General features: G+C 36.1%; 1 pseudogene; it reads right to left on the bottom strand.

Annotated features, from left to right (window-relative positions):
• Positions 1-14,352: 14,352 nt before the first annotated feature.
• Positions 14,353-15,260, bottom strand: LOC106827599 (nuclear transcription factor Y subunit alpha pseudogene; annotated as a pseudogene).
• Between the last annotated feature and the right edge of the window lie 6,893 nt (positions 15,261-22,153).

Consider the following 22,153-nt stretch of genomic DNA (forward strand, 5'->3'; position numbering starts at 1 on the left):
GATTTCAGTATGCCATTCCCTAGGGGGGAAAAAAATCTCTTAAAAGATAATTGAAATTATTTTGCATGCATTTGTCCAAATGCATAGAATGTCCAACACCAAGAGGGAACCCTAAAGTAAATAATGGACTTTGGTGATTATGATGAGTCAGTGTTGGTTCAACCTTAGTTTAACAAAAGAAAGGAATCATTCTGGTGAATGATGTTGATAATGGGCGAGGCTATACATGTGTGCTGACAGGGGGTATATGGGAAATCTCTGTAACTCCCTCTTAATTTTGTTGCAAACCTAAAACTTCTCTAAAAAGATAAAGTCTTTAAAAAATGACTGAAAATCTTATAGGTCGAGCTCAAAACTCTATTACAGTGGTTCTATAAAAGCTATTTCTGATACATAAATTTCCTAATGGTACTATTTCTATAAACGTTAAGAAAATTGTAGATATATTTATCCATACTTATCTCTTTAAGTATGATCCTTAAGTAGACCATGACAGAAAGGGAGACAAAAATGTCTAAGAATGACCTGTGTTGGGGAAATATAATTAAAAACAAAACCTTCCCCAACCACAAAGGTAATAGACAAAGAAAACTATTTTATTGAAAAAGCATTAAACCAGAATGTGATGCACATCACAGGTGATCAGCTAAGAGATTGCAAAGACAGAAAGAAATCTCACCTTTTTATTATGGCCAAGGAGATGGAACCCATTACACACATGTTCTCAAGGTAAACAATAACTAGTTCTCAAGTAAGTGCACTTGACAGCACCATTTGTCATGTAGAGTCATCCTAGATTCACCTGGTAAAAGGGATTACCCCCTGTGTAAGCTAATTGAATTTACCCAGAGGAAGAACACATGTCTCATATCTTTAGGACAGGAGATATTTTTGTGACCTGGAGCAAGGTGCCCACTGAAGTTAGGCTCCTAGCCTCTCAGAGAAACTGGGAAACAGGGCTGACATCTTCTGTTATGTTTACATTCAATGAGATGGTTCCTGAGTTCTTGAGAAGAGCATTCCTGGGTCATAAAGCTGAAAAAAGGCCTATATAGTTTTCAAAAGGATTTTACACTCAAAGAGAGGAGAAAGTATTTGCAATTACAGATTTTCTAATCACTTCCCTTATTTTTGACAGGGAGAATGAAGCCCCCTATTTTTAATTTGTGTTTGTCCTTACACCTGAAACATAGTATTGAATGAGATTACCTAAATTTGCCAGGTTTTCCTTTGCTCTGATTGCAATTGTGTTCAAAAACAAGAATAAACTCCACTGAATTGCTAATAAAATTGTTTTATTTACTTTCATCTTTACATAAATGAATACTTATAAATTTATGTATGTTCTGAACATTACTCCAGTTGTCTCAAATGTGCTTGCTCACCTTTCCCATACTTTTTTTTTTTAGCTCATAGAGACTGTACTCTAGGATATAAAGAAATTTCTCCCACTAAAATAAGTTCATAGAGATTGTGTCATACAAGCTTTAGAAGACAGATAGTACCAAAACATGATGATATGGTAGAAAAGCAGGATTTGCCACCCCAAAATATGTCTCTTTGGCATAAGGATTACTTTAGGCTGGTTACTTTGTAAGAAACAACGGACATGGGAGAAGCTCTGAAAATCAAGTTACCCTTTGTAAGAAATATTTACATATCTAAGGGAAATCTCCATTTGTAAGGATGTCTCCCTCATTGTACCAGGAAGAGGTGGACAACTCAATTTCTGGAAACTCTTATCAATGGAGAAGGCAATGACTCCACTGTGCTTAACAACCTTATCCTTGTGTACTGTGCTTTTCCTGGTAACCTCCTATAACTCACTCCCCACTCCCAGCGTCATCTTTGTCTTTAGCTGAAGATGGTATTTAAGGTGATGGCTTCAGCTGTTTGAGGGAGTTACTCAATTTTCCTGGGTCTTTCCTATGAATGCATGTTATTAAACTTTTGTTCCTTTTTCTCCTGCTAATCGACTTTATGTCAATTTAATTATTACAATTTTTATTTATTTAAAATTTTTCCTCCCCAACAATATCTCCAAAAAAGATTATTTCAGGAGAAATTAACAATTATCTTAGTTAAATGATGACACTCTTAGGTATTTAAGGATGTGCCATAAGTCATAATTGGTGGCTTTGGGCATGTTTTTACTTCTGAAATTATTCCCTACAATAGTTTAAGTGAGGAGTTAGGTCAAAATGGTTTTCCACATAAATTCTTTTTTTTTTCTTTTCTTCTTGTCCCCAAAACCCCCCAGTACATAGTTGTATATCCTAGTCATAAGTCCTCCTGGTTGTTCTATGTGAGATGCTGCCTCAGCATGGCTTGATGCGTGGTGCCACATCCATGCCCACGATTTGAACTGGTGAAACCCTGGGCCACTGAATCAGAGCACGTGAACTTAACCACTCTACCACGGGGATGCCCCCTTGAATTCTTTAGAAGATTATCCTATTAAGAACTCAATATTTTATAAAACAAGTTACAGGAAATGACTCTAAGAGCTTTAATCATCCTGAGGCATGCCTGTCAAATGTCATTGTGCCCATTGAAATATTTTGCTCTATCAAAGGAAACTACAGTCTCTAGTCAGGGATTTTCCTTATGGTCAAAATCTTTTCTGTTTATGCTTTAAGCGTGTGATGCGTTCAAATCGAAAACCATCTAACACATCCTTTCTTCTTTATTTCAAAAAAGTTGTTCCCAGAGCTATTCAGTATTTTTAATTTGTTATTCATCTAAAGAATATTAAATAATTAATAGAATAAATTCTAATATTTATAACCCATCACAATAATACAATTTTTATAGTCAGAGATTTGGAGCATATGCAGTTCTCATTATATTAATTTTAAAACTTAGTGCTGTAGGATGCATGGGTAATTTGAGGATGAAGTGCTGCATGTTCACCTCATCAAAAGCAATAAAAGAAAGCCAAGGGAAACATTAAGAAAGAATATGTAGTATTTTCACAGTTACAGGGTGATTCTCTCTGACAAAAGAGGTTCACAAAGAGGTTTTGACTACTTGAATGATTTGTGTGAATGAACTCAAACCACATTTAGGCCTTTCTGTGGTTGGCATAAGTAAAAACTAGGGATCTGATGAGCCCTTCAAGATAGCTGAGCTGTCAATTCTGACTATCAAGCAAGGAAGAAATTCAATAACAATAACAATTAGATCGTGGCTCCTGACATTTTCAAGATATAACAGCAAAAAAAAAATTAAAAATTAAATGATTAAATAGTACAAACATCAATAATTTACTAGTGAAAATTAAACTCTTACAGTAAGTACAATTAATTATCAGCATTTAGCACACCAGTGATTCATTGAACTTTTATTATCTCCCCCCTTCTGTTCTTCCTATCTATTTTACTAGATGTATACTAGAGGTATGCAAGGGGGAATTTCCCTTCCCTGTTTTACTTTCAAACTTGTAGTTTTAGTTGCCTGTGATTTGGTTTGTTGTGGTTTGTACACAAGTAATATTTATCACGATTCTGGAATCGAAGTCACATATTCTTCACACACTCGAGCCCATATGGATTTACCTCAACTCATACTTCAGAAATAATTACTCTTATGCCACAGCTAGAAGGACCTGCAACTAAGATATACAACTATGTACCAGGGGGGATTTGGGGAGGTAAAGCAGAAAAAAAAAAAAGAAAAGATTGGCCACGGTTGTTAGCTCAGGTGCCAATCTTTAGAAATAATTACTCTTGTTGTTACCACACCAAGGTCATAATCTGCTCACCATGAGAGAAAAACGGATTATCAAGAGGCAAGATGGTGGCAGAGAAAGGGCATTCTATTACAGCTTGCTAGCAAGAGAGAAGATGGCCAACTAATGTTCAAAAGAACCATCTTAAGGGCAGCATAGAATCTTGAAGCAGCTGTATAAGCCAGTGGGTTATAGGGGAGGGGGTTAGGAATGTTGACCCAGGAATCACCACACCAGATCTTTCAGTTCTCATTGATGATGACTATAAGCATAGACTCTCTGTTAGGAGGTCATCACATTCCTAAGGAATTCAAAAGAACGAAGTTATTGTCTTACTACAGCTGGGAGGTACATGCACAAGAAAGGGTCATAAAATCTACAGAGCAGGTGGGTCTCCTGGAGGGTGCATATCCAGTTGGGTTAGTTAGTCAGTGGTCATTCAAAGTTAAAATATAGTTTCTTTTCTACAATGTGGCTTCCCTTATGTCAACCTTGTGTTGAGCCGATATCACAACATTTTTTTTCTGGGCTCTTAATTTTGTCAATGAAAAATAGCCCGTAAGCATTCTATAGATAAGAGAGATAACGTGACCTTAACTTGATCCAGAGTGAGGAATATAATCTAAGAAGGCAGTCTAAACAAAGGAAGAAGGTGTTCTGGAGAAGCATGGTTTTCAGTATAGCCCTCAACATTTTTAGAACAAAGAGCATACATTAAACACACTCGTGATACATATTCATCAAAGTCTCAAAGAGGTATTCAGCTGCAAATTAGCAGGTCAATATGACCTTGAAGTACAAGAAAGGGAATTTATCTTCAGGAGTACTAATCTGGGCATTACCAATAGGGCATTACCATTACTGGCTTTGTAGGAGAAGTATGCATTCTTATCTTAAGAGAGTGCCTTCTTTTACTTTGACATAATGTTTAATGCACTCTTTACCTTAATGGTTAAAACAAGTGTAAAACGTATGTTTGATAGGCCATAAGTCAGGCTTCTTTAGTTCAAGCCAAATCTGTCTTGAATCACAGTAACTACCCCATAAATCCTAATATGTGAAAGTCTCTTTAGTTTGATTTCTTTCTTCTATGAGTGACTGTTACTTTCAGTGTCAATGGTTTCTCCTAATTTGTACCTTTATCAATACTCATGTGAATGATAACAATCCCTTTAACATTTACATATCATGTAATTAGCGTTAAATTAATTAAACAAGGAGGCCATTAGACTGGGGTGGCTCTAACACAGGGCAGCCTATATAAGCAAACATTAAGGTCTTGGTCAATAGGCCTAAACCACTTATGACAACCCAACCAGAGTCTGTCAAGTGAATAAATAGAAACTTCATTAAATTGGATTTGGGAGGCCAAAAGGGGGAGCTCTCATGCCCTACATGGATAGCAGAGCCCAACAGGAAAAAGAAAGAGCCTCTCCTTGACTGGCAAGAAGCTCAGCCCATGAAAGACTGGCACAACTCAGCCAATGAAAAGTCACTACACATCGAGCTCTCACTTCCTCCAATGGACTCTCTGTTTACAACAGACCTTCCAACTTCCTCTTCTCTCTAAAAGAATTTCTTCTCCCATGCTGTGAGGGGGCTTGCACATGGCTTGCCATGGTTGTTGACTTTGAATTGCAATTTTTTACTGATCCCAAATAAACCCATTTTTGCTGGAGATATAACTGTGTGTCTATTTGTTTATGGTCAACAAGTCCTTGAAATTCATACAAATTTGCAGGCAAATAAAAAAGAAGGTTTTAAAAAGGATATTTAAATTCTCATTAGTGCTACCACCTAGTCCTTATCAAGTGCATTTTGATTTCTTTCAAACTCAGAGAATTTGGAATGATATCTTCTAATACAATATAAATGTCTTATCACTAACTTGGAATTACTTGTACTTCACATTGTGAACAATTTAAATCTAAAAGGACAAAGTATGATGTTTAATGTTGAACCTTACTCTACAGTATGATTAACATTAATAAAAAATCTGACTTTTTGTCTACTGAACTGTGAATAATGAAGTTTTATTAAAATGCCTAATTTGTTTAGGTACATGCATTGCCTAGTTATCCAATTATTCTGGCAAAATTACAAATGAAGAAAGTTGAATTTGTTAAATTAAGAAGGTCATTGAAGTAATTAAGACTGGTGAAGCATATCATTAATACTTTACAGGGGAGGGTAATAACACAAAATGTACCTGTTCCCTTATGTTCAGCCTAGGTTCCCATGGGAACTTAATTATCTAAGATCTCAGAAAAGAGTTTAAATATTTTATATATATATTATATTATATATATATATACTATATATATATATATATATAGTAGGTCATTATTAAGAAGACACCTAAGACTTATTTTAATAAAAAATCCCATTTTATGAGGAAAAACAATGGCTTATTAATAAGCAGAAATTAGCACAAAATGGAGGTTTAAGTGTGTAATAACTATTAGCTTAAAATAGATGCTTAAATTAAAAACATCATGAAAAATAATTCATTTAAGAATATTAACATTAGCCATCTTAATTTTCCTTTTTAGTTTAACTAATATGTTTGAGAGAAAGGGAAAAATCCTATAAAGGATGGGCTAAGATAGCGTATAGAAAGAACATGGCTGAAGAGTAGGAGATAGAGAAATGAAGAACAATACATGAGTACTTTAGATAGAGATCATGAAATTCACTTCATTGTGCATTGCAAGGATTTGAGTAAACATTTTTGGAGTATAAAGTGAAAACTACTAATACTTACCTGATAACTCATAAAAATGATTTAAATATGCATTTCTCAATTACTACATGTTTTGAAGTATACTTCTAGTTCAATTGAACTTGACCTTCGAATACTTACAAGTGAATAATAGACAATTTTTCTTTCACTACAAATACAGGTACAGGTGAACTGTAGAGACTAAGAGGTCTAGTTTATCACTTTGCTCCCCAAAGCAGATTATGGATATTGATAGAGTAGTGTCAGAGTCAGAGATAATCACTTTTCCTTGTTTCCTCAAGGTACGCTCTCAACTCAAGGTTCTAGACAGGGCTTTTCCATACTCTGAAAATATATGAAAGTAATTTTGTCTGTAAACACAACCACGCAGCTGAAAAAAATGAGCCCACTAACCCAATTTCCTTGTTTATTTCAAACTTGAAGCAAGTTTGTAATAAACTTAAACTTATTTGTCAAATTGGCTACCTACCTGTATAGGCTAGCATGAGTATTTTCTGGTTCTATTTTCTAGATGTTTCAACTCTTTCTCTTTTTTTTCTAAAAGAATTTCTTCTGTTTTCTTCCATCTTTTTTCCAGTTTTATACCCAATTCCTTCATGAAGTCAATGATATGATTTGTTCAACGTATCTTTATTGACTATTATGTATGATTGGTAATCATAACGAAATAAACATGCGTAAGACAAAATCCTTGTCCTTGGAAATCTGACAGACTAGAATGTCAGGTAACTATGAGACAATGTGAGGAATGAGTGTATATCCCAGGTTTGAAGTTTACACAATTTGGGGAGTGCTCTTGAAAAAAATGTTACAGGATACAAACAAAAAACCATGCACAGATACTTCAAATGGGCCTATGCAAGTGAGGGGCTCTGAGTCTCAAGCTTCACTTCTGTTTTGGTAAACGCACCGCTGTTCCTGAGCATTACAACGGTAACATATATAAAAGGCTATGGCAGTGCTATTGGTCAGATTACTTGCTCGTATCCCATTACCATCTCATTAAATAATAGGGAGAGAAGCCTATCGTTCTGCCAACTGTGGGAATCAATTGAGACTTTATAAAAGTAAAATCTGAGCTAAGGCTGGCAAATGAGAAATAATACATCAGTTAGAATAGGTGGGAAAGAAAACCTTTCAGACAGATGGAGATGCACAAACAAATGACAAAAAGAGGTGAATATGTTTTCTTTTAAGAAATTGCAATTATGTAAAGCATGGCTGCATCATGAGTGAATAGGGAAAATGAGAAAAATATACGTAGGCTGGACATTAGACTGTTGTCAGAGAATTTCTTGATTCTCTTTTGCCAAGGTAAGCACAATTGCTGTATGTCTTAAAGCAGTGACATGCTTAACTAGCAAGTTGTAGCTCTTTTTTTAAAATATCTCTAATTAAAATTTTGTCATTAACCACAGTTTTTGAGTAAAAAGTTATATTTCATGCTGGTGTGCTACATAAATCATTTATTGTTAATATATTGATGACAGAATATAAAGAAAATAAAAACTACCATTTAACATTCATATTAATTTACATATTGAATATAGAACATATAGAGAATATTATTTAAGTGACTAGATATCATTAAATCACTATGAAAATATTTATATTGCCATCCAATTTTTCCCTGTTTATATATGTACTTTCGTTTGCTCTGGAGAAAACTGCCAGGCTAATGACATTTAGAGTGATGACAGAATCATCTGTCAGCCTTCTCTGTAATTCTCTCCAGGCTCTGGCAGACAGATACGTTTTCACATGCTATAAAAAATTAAGTACCAAAACAATATAAAAATAACTTTAAGGGTCTGATGAAATAGGCTAAAGCAAGGACATTGAAAGTTAATGCTTCCCTTTCTGCCTAAACTTGCTTTATTCAATTTCACAGATTTTATAAAATGTAATAATTCTTAAAAGCCTACAGAGGGCAAAGAGAGACAAGATCTTCTAAAAGAAGATATAAATAATGGTCTAAATGTGATTATGAATCAGCTAGATGACTCCAAATACTTTTGTTCTATCATTTAGGATTGTTTTTGCTGAAGGTAACCAAAACTCAACACAAAGTGGGTTAAATTTTAAGTAGAGTTGTGACAAGTCATGGTTCGATCATGGCTTTGCTGTATTTGTGATTCCCTGATTGTGTATGATCATTTTTCAGTATGTTAATGTAATGGTTTCAGCAGTTCTGATTCTCACACATACCCCGAAAGAGAGCCCATTAGTTCCAGTCTTCCCAGCAAGAATGAACAAATAATTTGTGTGTCCAAAACTTACTCAATGCCTGCCCAATGGGAAACAAAGTACTTAGTTCATTTCAATCATCCCATTTGGGATGTAGTCAACCTTCTCCGAGTTATATGGCACATGTAGTCAACCTTCTCCATTTCCTGCATGAAAATTTGGACACTATTAAGAGAGTGCAAAGTGAAACTGAATCCTAGGTAGACAATCAGTTATGTTCGTTGCAACTGCACAAAATAAAATGCCAATGCTTTATCTCAAGTACTGGTAATTTATCTCCTGAAATTTTATGATGACTCTTAATTACTCTTCTTTTTAACTTATTTTGTCCACACACTACAAACTATATCCATACTGTGCTCCTTAGAGAGCAAATCTGACTTAACTTCTTAAGGTTTTTCAGAATACCCTAGAACTTCAGCAAAAAAGTGTAATTCCCGTGGAATGAGCACCCCAAGTTTCTAATGATATTTCCCATGATTTGCTCCTGTGCTTCTTGTCTCCTTACACTACATCTTAGAATTAACATTTGAGAATTATGAAGTGTATGCATTTTTATAGTTCTGTTTCAGTGCACTTGCATACCTGTGTTGTAAGTTTTGTGGTCTTTGTTTCACCCTGCCCTGAACTTTTAATTCTCCCCTAATAATCACAACTAGCTTCCATGCTTCTTGCTCGGGAAGGCCTCCCGCAGGCCAAAGGCTAGAATGCCATGCAGACTTCTATACACCTGGAGTGACCACAACTCTTAGAACATTATGTTACAAGGTCTTTTTACCTGTTTTCATGTGAAGAGCTCAATGGAAGAACCTGAACAAAGCGCCTGACACATAGCTGCACTTAGTAAATCTTTGCAAAATGAAACTAAGCATATTACACTAATAGTGGCCTTGTGTGGTACCACATTGATCCTCGCTTCCTATGTTCCAGTTTTACCTGATTTATTTTGTCTTTAAGCTACACTCTTTCTTTTTTTTCTGTTTCTTTCTCATGGAATTATCTTCTCATTTTACCTAGTTAATTCTAATTTGCTCTTCAGGCCCTAGCTTGAGTGTCAATGTTGGGTAGGCAGCTGTTTATAACTTATAAGTCCATGGTAAGTCTGCCTCTTATGCATTCATAGAATAGCCTGATCTTTCTCCTCATAACACTGAAATTGAACGCATAAGGACTTATTTAGTGCCTTTCTTTCTTCATTCACTCTGAGATACATGGGAATGAGTGTCCCTATGGGTCTATTTACCTCTATAATCTATAACCTAGTATAGCACCTGGAATATATTAGGCATATCATATATGTTTAAAAATGTAATGATAGCACGAACCCCTATGATTGTAAGTCTGAGCCAGTTCTCTGCTTAACTTTATATATTAGCAATTTTGCTAATGGCTAAATATTTAATTTTGAAAATTCAAGATAACTCCATTACTTATGGTTCATGACTTCTATGTGTGATAAATTTAGTGATTTTAGGCATTCAGAAATCTCTGTGTCTCCTTCTCTATCTGCTGACCAAAACCTCAGGCTGTGGAACCATTTCACTTCTTATTTCTGACACCCTATTCTGCTACAACTTCTATCCAGATTCATGTCTACCTTGAAGATGCAGACATTCTGAGAAGCTGCCTGCTCCAGGATTACAAATGGGATATAGGAAGTCTTTTCTGTTTTTGGATCCCTAAATCTATCTTAAGGTTTCTATCACATCTACTTCCACTTTCCAACACTGCGCCCACCTTTGTTAGGTAAGCTTACCACTGTTTGATCCTCCCCTTGCTGTGGAGACCGCTCTTACTTCACCATAAATCCTTCCCCATGCTAAAGCCATGCTCTGAGGCTCCCAGACATTCTGGATCTTGATATTCAAAGCCAACATTAGACCACAGAACCATTGCCTCTAATGTCATAGTTTTTAAAAAATCAGTATTTTTTTTGTTTTTTTTTGCTGTGGGTTTAAAATATTTGTTTAGATCTCATATAACTCTTTCTAAGTTCCTTTCCCCAAATGTTTTACTAAAATATGAGTCAAAATGTGTTCTGGCTGCTTGAATAGTCAGGATAAAGAATAGAAAGGATTCCTCAGATGAAAACACAGTATTATTTACTTCATAATACAATTTTTTTTTCACCATCCAGATCCGAAAACACACAAACAAAAACAGATAAAGACAATAAGGTATGGGCACCATTCAAACCAGAGTCTTGTTGCAGCAAAGGGGCTGAGACTCAAATTCCAGATGGAGAAATTATCCTTATATTGAAGGGAGGACAGCTCTTCTTTAGAAAATGAAGGCTACAGACAGCTTCGATATCTATTTTTATGCTAATGCTTCCCAGAGCTCTTGTCAGAATTGAATATCCACATATTCAGCTCACCAAATACTTCCTGGTGTTTCCAACATATATCTCACAGATATCTCAAGTCAACATTTCCAAAATGGAACAAATGAGCTTCCCTAACCTGAACTGGTTATCTTCTTGCGATTCTCTTCTCGATGATTGGAATCATTATCTGCTATCTGCTCCGTTGTGCCTTTTTGCTAAATTATTCTTGACTCAAAACTTGTTCAAGTATTTCTCCTTTTAAAGTAAACACAAAAATACCACCACCAAGCACTCTACAATCAGCATTCTGTAACACTTTATTTTTCCTCTCCTACAACCAAACTCCTTAACAGAATTTTCTCCTCTTGTTGCCTCTCAACGCATTCATTCCTCACCTCAAATTCTCACTGCTATTCTTACATCTTCAATGAAATTGCATCTCTTAATAAATCAAATGTATACTTTCAAACTTATTTTTCTTGATCCCTATAGAATTTAATACTACCAAAGACTCTATTTTTGTTTTTTGCTGTTTAATCACTTTAAAAAATTTCAAAGCTATTCTTTTCAAAGTTTATCTTATTCTTTTCTATGTGTTACTTTATGACCCTCCATAGGATACCGTAGTTACCTGGGAGTGGTGGGAGGGGCTAATCATGTGACTTCCGTGTATTCCAGGGCAAAGACCATGTTTATGTCTTTATCCTTTAGTGAGTGAGAACTACCGATTGGATAGTATCTTTATCAATCCATGCTTTAACAATACCACTTTGATATAACTGAGATTTATCACTGCAACTTTCAGAGGAAAGAATGTTGATAGTTTGTTGGGAGACAATTGAAATTGTCCAACAGGAGATGACAAAGGTCTTAAGTAATTTAATGGGAGTGAAGACAAAAATAATTGTTGAATAAAAGAATGATTAAGCACTTAGAATGATGGGTATAATATAAAAAGGGGACCCTAAAATGATCTTTATTTTCTGAAGGAAACACTTTTATGAAATGCCAAAACAATCATGAGAAAGGAGAATAAAATTGAAGGCAATATGCTTGCTGATTTCAAAATATAATACAAAGTTATAGTAATTAAAACAGTATGGTACTGTCATAAAGACAGATATATAGACCAATGGAGTAGAATAGAGAGCTCAGAAATAAATTAACCCATAAACAGTCAACCAGTCTTTGACAAGGGTGCCAAGAATACACACTGGGGAAAGGATTGTTTCTTCAACAAACTGCTCTGGGAAAACTGCACAGCCACCTGCAAAAGAATGAAAGATCTGAGACACTAAAACTTCTTGAAGAAAACCTAGGGGAAAAGCTTCCTGGCATTGATCTTGGCAAGGTTGGCAATGTTTACTTGTATATGAGACCAAAAGCATAGGCAACAAAAGCAAAAATAGACAAATGAGACTATATCCAAACTTTTGTTCCCTTTTGCTTTGATCAGTGTTTAGAACTTCATTCTTTAATGTAGGCTTAAAAACTCATCTTTTATGAAAGGAGTCCATAGCTCCATGAATTTGCCTTGGTAAACACATTTAGGAACACTTTACTAGGCTCCCATTTCCCCACAGGTAAATCATAAGAGATACGGGAAGGCAAGTGAAAGGATGGTGCTATTTTGGATAAGACAGCCAAGGAAAGACCTCTCGGTACAGTGAAATTAGGACGAAAACAGAGTGAAGATGGTAGGTGGGTGGGAGATTCACTTAGATATTCACTGGGAAGGTGTTCTAGGCATTGCAAATGTCCACAGTGAGAAGGTCCTTGGTGTACTTCTGTTTTATTTGGTTAATATGGATAGAAGTGAAGGAGGATGACTTGATAGAGTGGGAGAGAACTGGATCAAAACATCACTCTAATTGAGGTCAGAGAACAGAAATAATCAGAGTTAGAAAGACAGGGAAATAAAAGTATGTGTGTAGGCTCAGAATATGAAATATTAAAAGTTATGATTTCAGAGACACAAATATGGAACTGCAATAACCAGTAGCCACAATATTGCTTGTATGTATTATTCATATAGAGAAAATGCTAGTAATATAGAGAGATCAGATCAAGTATCACATATTTATTTTTTATCAAAAAGTCGCTACGGATAAAAATATTTTTTATTTTCTGTATATATGAGCAAGTTGGCTTCATATGTTTTATTCCATAAGAAAGAAATTAAATCTTAACTTGATATTCCTCAAAATGTGTTTTGCAGAAAAGTGGGTTCCATGAAATGCTTGAAACAAATAAGTTGATTTTGTGGTCAAATAATTATGGCAAGTGCTGCATACTCTACCTCCCTCTTAGATATTCACAAATCTTAACAATACAGGAGGGTATGATAAGTCCCGCAGTATAGAAACCTCTTTAGTTTTCAACCTACTTACCAAAATTAATGACTACAGGACTCCCTCTTTACCATAAGTTAACAACTCAATATATTCAACTGCTGTTTCTCAAAGCACTCTTTGAGAATCATTGTTTTAAGCTAAACAATACATGTATGTATGTTATGTATTATAGCTCAGAGAATTTCTTGTTTCGAAGTCACAAGATGTGAACTTCCAGGACTGGCCCTTGGCTGAGTGGTTACATTCGCACGCTCTGCTTCAGTGGCCCGGGGTTTCGCGACTTCAGATCCTGGGTGCAGACATGGCACCGCTCATCAGGCCATCCTGAGGCAGCATCCCACATAGCACAACCAGAGGCACTCACAGCTAGAATATACAGCTATGTACTGGGGGGCTTTGGAGAGAAGAAGAAAAAAAAGATTGGCAACAGTTGTTAGCTCCGGGTGCCAATCTTTAAAAAAAGAAAAAAAGATTGAACTTCCTTTCCATAAAATTCATTCAGTTACTCAGGATGAGCTACCCAACCAGAGGGCTGGATGCTGTCTAACCACCTTCCTGTGGGAAGGAGTGGGCTGTGGCTTCACTGATGGCAGTTTAGATTGAGAAGCTTGCTCTCCCCTGCTGAGTTGGATGGCTGGCTTCACTGGTTAACATAAGTGCTTGAGTGGTACTTCTGGGACGGCATGGGTTCTTTAACTCATCCGAATCTATGAAATGTCAATATTATCCACAGTCTGAGATAGGTCACAACTGAAAGGACAAGGCAAAGGTTTGTAGTTTCAATTTGCCAGACATTGCCAGAATTATAATACTAAGCCAATTATTAAAAACCAAGAGATTTCTGCTCTATAGAAAAGGGGAGAATGTGATGTGAGTATCCCTTCAAAACAGTTGATCAATTTCCTGGAACAATGAGAAACAGTGGCAAGGAATAAAACCTTGATCATCTCCATCACATGGCCTGGACTGAGGACACTAGGATGATCTGTGTCATTGCTTCCTTATTTATTTGGTGTGGTTCCTGCACATGGGGACTTCCATTTTCCTTTGGAGAGAAAAACTGCCCAATTTCACCAAGCTTCTGTGATATGTCATGACTCATGCAGGTATTTCCTTCTTTCCTTCAGAATTTGCCTTCTGCCTTCAGTTTAGCCCATGCTCGCCTCCTTTTATGGAGATGATGGTAGTTTGGCATTCATGTAAAGAGGCTCTTCTTCAAGCCTCTCTGTCCCAGGTAGAGGGATTCCTAGGATAGCAGCCATGAGCCAGCCCCAGGCACCATCATGACCTCTCTCCTGAACTGATCACATAGCCTGCCACTGATAGAGTTACAGTGAGAGACCCTTGCCCCCTACTGGTTGTGTTGGTATTGGCTCCTGTCTAGATGGTCTGTGGCCCTGCCAAGCTGGCAGCCGAGATGGTGGTCATGGCTTGCTAGAGAGTGATGCCATCAGCATTAACTGGCTGATAGAAGATGGTCTGTCCTTCAATAGTCTGTGCTACCTGCTGCCCCTGGACAGTGACCTGCTGCTGTGCTTTATGTGTGGCTGGCAATAACAGCTGTCTGTGGTTGCTGGATGATGATCTGCTGAGTCTGGTCCTATTGGCCCTGCACCTACAAAGTCTGTCCTCCCTTCCCCCACCCCACATCCCAGATCTGGATCTGTCTCCATAAACCAACTATGTCTGCCAAGGTTTGACCTTCTCCACCAGGGACAGTTTGGGCTACGATAGGTTGTGATTAACAGGCCAGTGATGAACACTTACTTGGACCACTAATGGTTGCCCCTGGACCTGCTGTTGAATCCGTCCAAAAATCTGCTCTGTCAAAATATTGTTATTTGCTGCATTCTGCTCCATAGTCCAGCCTAGTTAGAAACTCATTAACAAAGAGTTTCACTCTGGAGATCCTAGAAGACTGTGAAGTATACTCTAGAGTATAGAGGAATTTGTGGCAGGCAAGACCACGCCAGGTCTGGGGTCTGAAAACCTAGACCAAAGGAAGAAGGATAAGGGGATGCATTTCTATCTGGCACTGGCACTCTACAAGGGTCAAGACCCTCAACGTGCATGTTTCAGTGGTGCCACACTTGCATGCGATTAGCCTCTGCAGGCCTTGAAACAGACGGACACACAGACTTTGGGTCAGGATCACCGCTCAGCTGGCTAGGCTCAGCTTGCCTCTAACAATTTACTTTTTATTCAACTTAGATTCATCAACATACACATATCCACACTGGACTTTTTGATAGAGACACAGGGATATTTAGGAAAACATTATTCACAAAAACTGTCTTATATGATGCATTTGGAAAGATGAGAAAAGCACAGAAAACTCTTATGACAAGACAAACTAAGAGACAAACGAGAGGTGGAAAGAAAATTCCAGGGATATTAGAGAGTAACAGCCTTGTCTGAAAATCATAAAATAGAGCACATAAAGAGGGATATTTGACCATGATCTTTAAGGTGAAAAAGGTTTTGACAAGAAAAATAGGGGATTTATGGAAAACAGGGTGTCTTACAAAAAGTAGAGGAGTTCAATTTGACAATAACATAAGATACATATAAAGGAGTTGAAATCTACTAAATTTTGTTTCTGTATTCTTTCTCAAGTTTTTTTCTTTCTTTCTATCTCTCTGTGTGCCCTATTTGTCTAGTATAAGCTTTTCAATGCAACCCTATAAGTCAGCATTTCCCAGGAATCTGGCCTTGAACTTCTAACTTTGCACACTCATCCTTAGAGCTGACACCCACAGCCATAGCTTCATGAAAAACATAAAGGCTGATGACTCTCACCCTAAATCAGTCTCCTAAACTCCAGACAATTTCACCAAGTGCCTCCTAGATGCCTCTCAGTGAATGCCTCCTAATAATTCTAAAAGCGATGTATCCATCATTTCCTCGCAAATCTATGTTGCCCGGAGTTTCCTAATTTAATCTATAGCAATAAAACGCTTGAGAAAAACAATAAGGAGGAATCCCTAGGCAACAATAATAGTCATATGATGTCACATCTCTAGACAATTTAAAATATCCCTCAGAAATTTTCTACACAGAGGAAATGAGAGAGAGTGATGGCAATCCATCCTAAAGATAGTTACACTGACGATGGAATTTCCCTGAGATGGGCCTCTGTGGAGAAGTGGCAGAAAAGAGCAAAATAGATTTTCAACTTTAAAGGGAGGCACGTGGGACCAGCTACATAATTTGTAGTGCCCAGTGAAAAATGAAAAGTGGGGCCCCTTGTTCAAAAATTATTAAGAATTTCAAGGCAGCAACAGTAAAGTGTTAAACCAAGTATGGGGCCCTTCCAAGTGCAAGCCCTGGGCCTACACATCCCGAAGCCATCCCTGGATGCCAGCTCCATAACTAGCAGAAATTGGTAAGTTATAAAATAGTGTGGCTCACATTGAAGGATCATAGGTTATATTAAAAATAGGAAAGTATTCATAGAGAATTTTTAATGAAAATTCAAAGAGAAAAGTGAGCCCTAAATGAAGAAAAATGTGACAGAAATTTCCACTATTCTGTGCGTCCTCTATTCAGCTCTACCATGTAATTACTGCAGAGATGACATCAGATATTTTGTTCATATTCACACCAGTTAAGGACTTGGTGCTTTTCCTTTATTAACTCACAACCATTCTGCATTCATAACTTTTCTTTCAAATATGTTCAACATTTATTTACGTATTTTATGATCAAGAAGTTCTCATTGTACCCATCAGTATTTGCCTTAAACCACGTGTGTTTATTTTAAAGAAAATATTCATGTGGCTTCTCTGAAGCCTTGTTTTCAATTCTGACATCTTATCTGCAACTTCCTTCATGATAACCTCAGAAAAAGAGCTTATTATTTCTATTCATATTCTATTCTGCTGTTATTTAATTCTTTCCATTATCCCTTAGTGGTACAAAGTCTTCTATTATTGATCTTGCTATCTTTCAAGAAATGTTGTAAGCATCTTCTGTTGTTTTATTCACTTTCAGTGCATCACATCTTCGTATCATCATCTGTGCTTTTTCAGTCAATGAGTGTTGCCCTTTCAGTTTTACTTCATTATTTACTCTTTTCAGTGTATGAAATATTTTCCCAGATTTAAGCAAATTAGGCATTGATGCAAAATATATGTCTAGTAAGACATATACAAAAGAATTCTATGAATATCTGGGATACATTTGTGCATCATTGTTGACATATATCCCCCCACTGGTCCAGTTTTGATCCCTCGTCATTGGAAACTGTCAATCATTCTAAATTGTATGTGGGTTTTATAATGTGAGGATATTTCCCAGAGGCTAAAACAACTGAAAGTCTTGGGTAAATTGAAAAACAAACTAATAAATAAATAAAGCAATTCAACAAAAGCCATGACAGAAGGTGCCACTCTGTATATTCTTACTATTTGGATTTTCAATGCTCTGCCACACAGAAAAGATGAAAAATTCTATTACTAAAATTCTTATGGTAAAGTGGTTTTTAAGTTCATCTTGCTTTCAGTAAATAAATAAGGTAAATTAAATATCCTGAACTATATCAGAGAAAGAAAGCTATCTTCCATCATGTATTTTGTATGTTTGGTAGGTTTTAGTGTTTTTAATAAATTTGCATATAAATGTTTTGATATATAATTTTAATGACATATATAGCAAATCAGCGTTTCTGTAATTCTAATGTCTTATATTGTCTGCTATTATGGTCATGTGCTACTTTCCTTTCCAATGTGGTAATATTCAGTATATCTTTTCGTTTCATTTTATAGTTATGACTGGGGAAAAGCTTACAGATAACATATTTTTAAAATTCAAAAGAACACAAATTAGAAAATATCCATATATAATTTTCATTTTTTAGGAATTAATTCTTGTTAAGTGCCTGGTGTGTATTATCATATTGTAAATTCCATAACGGGGGGAAAGCATTTAGTTCTAAACTATGTGTACTGTATCAAGGTCATAGTTTCCAATATTTTATCAGTTTACCACGAGTTCCAAGTTCATATTTATTCTGTGGGTTCTGAGCAATAAACCTGTGTTTTTTAGTAACGACACAAGCACAATCCAAATTATAAAATATAGGAGTATTTGGATGAGTTTATTATGATTGTTACTGTTTTGCTTGTATTTACTTTATGAGAGTGCAATCACTTCAAAAGTCTCATTCATTTAATATTCTGTGACTCACAACTCATCGAAGATCGACCAAAGTCAGGCATGTGATATGTCAATCACATTCCTTTCATAACCAAATTTTTACCACAGGAGCTGGTTTCCCCAGTTCTAGTTTCTCCTTCTCCCATACATTTGAGTGTGGGTGTGTTTGTGCTGCTGTTTGAGAGCATTTGTGTTAGGTGTGGCATAGGCATCTCAGTGAAGAACAGCCTTAACTTGCAATCAGCTCCAGAACACAATCTCAGAAGATAATTTACTGAAGAGCGGGGATATTCTCACATTTCTGCTGTTTTCTATGGTCTTTCACATGGAGATCACATATTAATTGCTAAAATAAAAACTAAACAAACAGATAAGGAAATTCAAGAACAGAATGGTGATCTTCCCCAGAGACGAAGGCGCATGCTTAGTAAGGGAAGATAAACAGGAAGACTAAGTCCCAACCGCAAGGCTTACAATTCAATTATAACTACTTTGTCAGCATGATCAACATTAAATAAATTCAGTATGTCAGTAGGGTATTGTGGCTTGGAGGAATACATTCTACAGGTGTAATATTAAATTATATTCACTTTGGGGCTACATTAGTTAAAGTCACAAGCAATGAATTCATGGAGAATCTTCTGAGCTCAAGAAGGATATGTTACAAATCAATTTACCATTTGCTTATATTTTGAGGTCCAAATTACTGCCTACTTCTGGAGGTGGCTATTGAACTCAAGAGAACAATGTGACAAAGATATGCGTCAAATGGGACTGGGCTGTGGGTCAGCCTTGTTACAGCAAAGAATTTCAATTCTGGAATGCACATTAATAGCAGATCCAGTACTTCCCATAAATTTGAAGAGGTGAGGGAGACTTCTAGAAAAAAAAGAACAAAATCATATTTGTCTGCATTGTCTCTTTCACTACTAATGTTCTTTAATTCTGTGAGGTTCAACCTCTGATAATTGGTATTCTTTATTGTGAATTATTTAGCCGCAACATGGAATTGTCTAGACTTGCACAAATAATTTTGACTAATAGGTGTATTTACAGAATTTTGTGCATTGCAAATAGAGAATACGCTAGGCATATTAAAAATAAACCACAGACTAGAAAAAAAACAATCTTATATTCAAAAGAAACATCATGAGACTATGTTCTCTAACCATAATTTAATAAAGTTATAAAGAAAGGGAAGATGTCATAAAATCTTCATATCTGGTAATAAACTACAAATTGAATGCTGGGTTAAAGAGAAAATAAGAAAATTTGCAAAATACTTAGTACATAATTCCTGTGGAATCCCCCTATGCCAAAATATGTGAGCCAAAACTGAACTAGCCCTTGTAAGAAAATTTGTAGCTTAAAATGCAGTTCAAAAGTAAAACATGTCTGCTCTACAGCCCTAGAAAGGAAAAAGTTAAGAGGGCAGACAATATCTGTGTATCAGTATCAGCGAGTATATGAAACAATAAATATTCATATACTACTGGTGGTACAGCAAATTAGTACAACCATTTTGGATAATTGTATGCCTTAGTGGTATTTTTTAAAGTTGAACACTTCTTGGGGCCAGCCCACTGACACAGCAGTTAATTTCCCATGCTCCTCTTTGATGACCTGGCGTTGGCCTATTCAGATCCTGGGTGTGGACCTATGCACCGCTTATCAAGCCATGCTGTGGCAGGTGTCCCACATATAAAGTAGAGGAAGATGGGCACAGATGTCAGCAGAATGAGGAGGATTGGCAGCAGATGTTAGCTCAGGGCTAATCTTCCTCAAAATAAAATAAAATAAGATAAACTTGAACACTTGAATATCTTTTGACCTAACATTTACACTCTTAAGTACATGCTTAATAGAAATATTTGCAACATATATGAACCATAGGACACGTACTAGAATGTTCATGACAGCACTATTTTAGTTGACCCAAAAGTTTACCCAGATACCCAACAATATTAGAATAAAAATTAAATTATAGCATATCCATGTAACGTAATATTTTTCAACAATAAGAATGAATAATCTGGACTACAGGCAATACGAATAGAGCTCACATTAAGCATTAATAGCATTAAGTCGAGTGAAAGAAGCAAGACATAAAAGAATATACACTATTTGGAAGAAATACTGTAGAATCCCATACAGAATACTGTTTTGGAAGTGGGTAGAAACTGAAAGGGAACATGAGAGGGTTTTTGAGAGGTTATGATTTTTGATCCAGCATGCTAGTTTAACAATCTAGCAGTCGGTTTGTGAGAATAATGTGATCTACACACTTATGTGCACTCTTCTGTATACATACTATACTTTAATAAACAGTTTTAAATGACAGATGAATAAATGTTGAAAATATATTTTATCAACACTCAATTCAAAATTTTAAAAAGAATAAGGGGGAAAATCCAACATACGAAGAATGAAGGATGTTGGTTTTGAAAAAGCGTCAAGAGCAGTGAGAGAAAGTAAATTACAAGGCTTGGTTTAGGCTTGAGGATGGGTGAGAACAATGATTCGGATTCACTTAAGGTTAGTATCATCTTAATTTCTCACTGAATCATCAACAAACAGTTCAAATTCAAATCCAATTGTAGTCATAGATACATGTGGTTACATTTTCCTTCCTTCAAACAAAAGAACAAACAGAGAGAGAACTCCTAAATAAAAGGAATCCACATGGGCCGTGCTTTTTCTGTTTTAAGTGGTAGTAGGGGATGAAGGTTGGGAGGGAATACAAGCACAAAAGCAGCAGTTTTATCTTTCCTCATCTGTTTCTCATTGCATTATTGGTTCTACTTTTGTTTCTATTAAGGTGTGTATGGCTATGTCTTAACCTATCAATGGACTCATTGATGCGTCCTTAACCAGTACTTAAAAATTCTTTATGATGTGTACAGATACTTCCTTATTAATCTGGTAAAGGATGTTTTTAATTCCACATTTAGAAAACCACAGGGTGAATTTAATTGACAGGTGATGGTAATTTTGGCAAAACTCACAGTACCATAAACCCTAACACAAATAGTTAACAAGAATAAAAACTCCATGTGATTCAGTGTGTGAAAGAATTGCTCTATCCTTGCAGCCTGTTTGCCGTGAGGATAAAATTTGTACAGTCATTTCCTCCTCTCTGCCACCAGGTCACATTTCCTGGATCCTTTGTAATTATCTCATCTACCTTATCTATATGGTATTGCCTATCAAGATAAAGGCCCAGACAATCTCCTAATGCCAACGCATTTAGGATTCCTATCCCTTAACTTTTTATTCAGTCCTTAGCAAAACAAGTGACTAAGTTTATCTTTCTTACTTTAACTATGCATTCCAAAATTTAGTCATATCCCCATTATTCCCTCTAATATTCAGCTTGATTTTACCACCATAACCACTACCACACAAACATACACACAAACACACAGATTGCACACACTTTCTGCTATTACATCTTATTGGAGAGTTTTGAATATGAGAGGATATGACTGAACTATCCCAAAGTAAGGGAAATTTTGGAGTTTTATGGAATGTGTGTATTTTGCTTCATACACACTACCCCCTCAGATGCATCAGAGAGATGAACTTTGTGGATTCTG

Source organism: Equus asinus, chromosome 11, assembly GCF_041296235.1.
Source record: "Equus asinus isolate D_3611 breed Donkey chromosome 11, EquAss-T2T_v2, whole genome shotgun sequence".
Lineage (NCBI taxonomy): Eukaryota > Metazoa > Chordata > Mammalia > Perissodactyla > Equidae > Equus > Equus asinus.